Source organism: Phaethon lepturus, unplaced genomic scaffold (assembly GCF_000687285.1).
Source record: "Phaethon lepturus isolate BGI_N335 unplaced genomic scaffold, ASM68728v1 scaffold28098, whole genome shotgun sequence".
NCBI lineage: Eukaryota > Metazoa > Chordata > Aves > Phaethontiformes > Phaethontidae > Phaethon > Phaethon lepturus.
In genome coordinates, this window is record NW_010557298.1 from 2,242 (window position 1) to 4,428 (window position 2,187).

Below are 2,187 nucleotides of genomic sequence, written 5' to 3' on the forward strand. Positions count from 1 at the left end.
GCCACGGGCCCCCCCTCCCAGCGGGCCCGCCCGGCCGGCTCACGGCCACCAGTGCCAACTCCCCGTCCGACTGGAAACCCATTTTCTCCCCGGGATGCCGCTGCGCTGTAGCACCGGATGATGGCTTGGGGCTGCCGAGTGGCTGGACCTTCCCTTAGGACTTGCTGCTAAAACAAGCGCCGTGTTGTTTTTTTTTTTTTTCCCCAGACCTGGGTTTTTCTTGTTAAAAGATAACCTTGGGCTCACTGGGAACCCCCAAAAATGTGGATGGGTTGCTGCTGCTGCTCTGGGTGAAGCCCAGACAGCGTCTCTGGGCTGAACCCGCCCGGTACCTTCCTGGCCGGGGGAGTGGCCCCAGGGGGTCTGCGGGGATGGGGAGAAAGGGGCCACCAGCCCTGTGGGGCATCATGTGCCCCAGCACCCAAGGGTGGGGGTACAATCCAGGGACCCCCAGCTCCGCAGGGCTCCATACCGGCCCCCAGCCCTTCTCTCCTGGAGTTCCGGGGCATCTCGGGGTACGTGTGTTTATGTGTCTCCCTGCAAAGCACTTTAGGGTCCCCCCAGACCGGGCGTCCTTGCCGGGGACTGCAGCTGGGAACCGTGCCAGACCAGGGCTTCGTTAGCCCCGCTCGCCTCGTTAAGACACCCTGAAAGGAGCCCACGGCTGGTGCCGGCGAACATCCCGGATCACAGCGTGTCTGTGCCCTGGTTCGTGTTCTCCTTGTCACGGCGCGGAGCTGAGTGCCGCAGGATTTATCCCGCAGCCTCCTCCGGGAGCGCGCTGGAGCGGCAGGTGATACCTGTGCGCTTCGTTTTGGTTTTCTTTCCTATTTTTTGGGAACTGCAAGTGCTGATGGGGCCAAATCCTCGTGTCCTGGGGAAGAGCTCACTTCTCACTCCAGGCTCGGAATGGCTTTTAAGTGAAAATAAAACCAGGGTTTTCTAGCACGCCCCTGTCTGCTGCCAGCGTCTTTGCGGCGGTGCTGGGCCGCGAGCCCCAAAATGGGGTACCCCAGAATCTGAGCTGTCCCAGTGCCCCTTCGATGCCCATGTCCTCGGGACGTGGGTTACATGGGGACAGCCCCGTCCCTGCGTGGGCCTGGGGACGGGTGGCATCGCCCCGTTGTCCCTTTGGGACAGCGCAGGTGCACCTGGGGCTGCGTGGCCCCCGACGTTGCACCCTGTGGGGCAGGACAGGAGGGATGCTGCATGGTCCAGCGCCGCCGGGATGCTCGTGGGTGCTCAGCATCGTTTCTCCGGCACTGTGCCACCCTGGCCATGCCAAGGCGGGGGCGGGGGGGCAAACAGGCTTTGGGGTGCAGCCCTGGCTGGGGCAGGGGGACCAGGCGTGGTTTTTGGGGGACATCCGGGGCCAGGGATGCTCCGGGCGTAGGGGACAGGGAGGTTTTTCACTAGATGGCAGCAGAGACTGCGGGATGTGACACTCAAGCTGGTGGCAGGGCCAGCCTGGGGACAGCGGGTGCCTGGGGAGGGTGCTGAGCTGCAGCCCCGGCCTGCTGGGGTGGACAGGGTGAGCCTTCCTCCTCCTCCTCCTCCTTCTCCCTGAGCATCCGCAACCCAGCCTGCCTGGTCCATGCAGCAAAATGCATGAAAATGGGTGAAATGCATGAAAATGGCCCAACTTGAAAGCCACAGCAGAGGGTGGCGTTGGCTAAGCGGGGACTAGGGTGGTGTCACTCCATTTTTGGAAGATTTAGCACCCTTGGGGTGCTGGGGTTGGGGGTATCTGTGGTTTGGCCAAATTATCAAAGCTTCTGCTTCAAAGCCTCGGTGCTGCGGGGCCGTCGGAGCCTTTGATTTTGTGGGTGACCCGGTGGATGAAAGGCACCATCCCGCTGCCACCCCGTCCCCACCGGGGACTCACCCAGCTCGTGTTGCCGGTGCAGCTGCCGAAATGGGTTTGGAGTGTTTGGGGTGGTTTTTTTTCTCAAAACAAGTCGGTACTCAACGGATTCAACCTCAAAGTGGGGCTTATGGCCCCAAAAATGAGGTTTAGAAGTTGAGGATTAGGGTTTGGGGTTGTTTCTGTTTCGTGTGTCCAGCCTGGTGTTCTTTGGGTGTTCTGCAGCACCCGATACAGAGCAGGTGTGTGGGGTCAGCACCTACTTTGTATTGCCAAGCCCAGGCCAGGCGTGTGACGATGGCAACGGCCACCTCGGCTCCTCT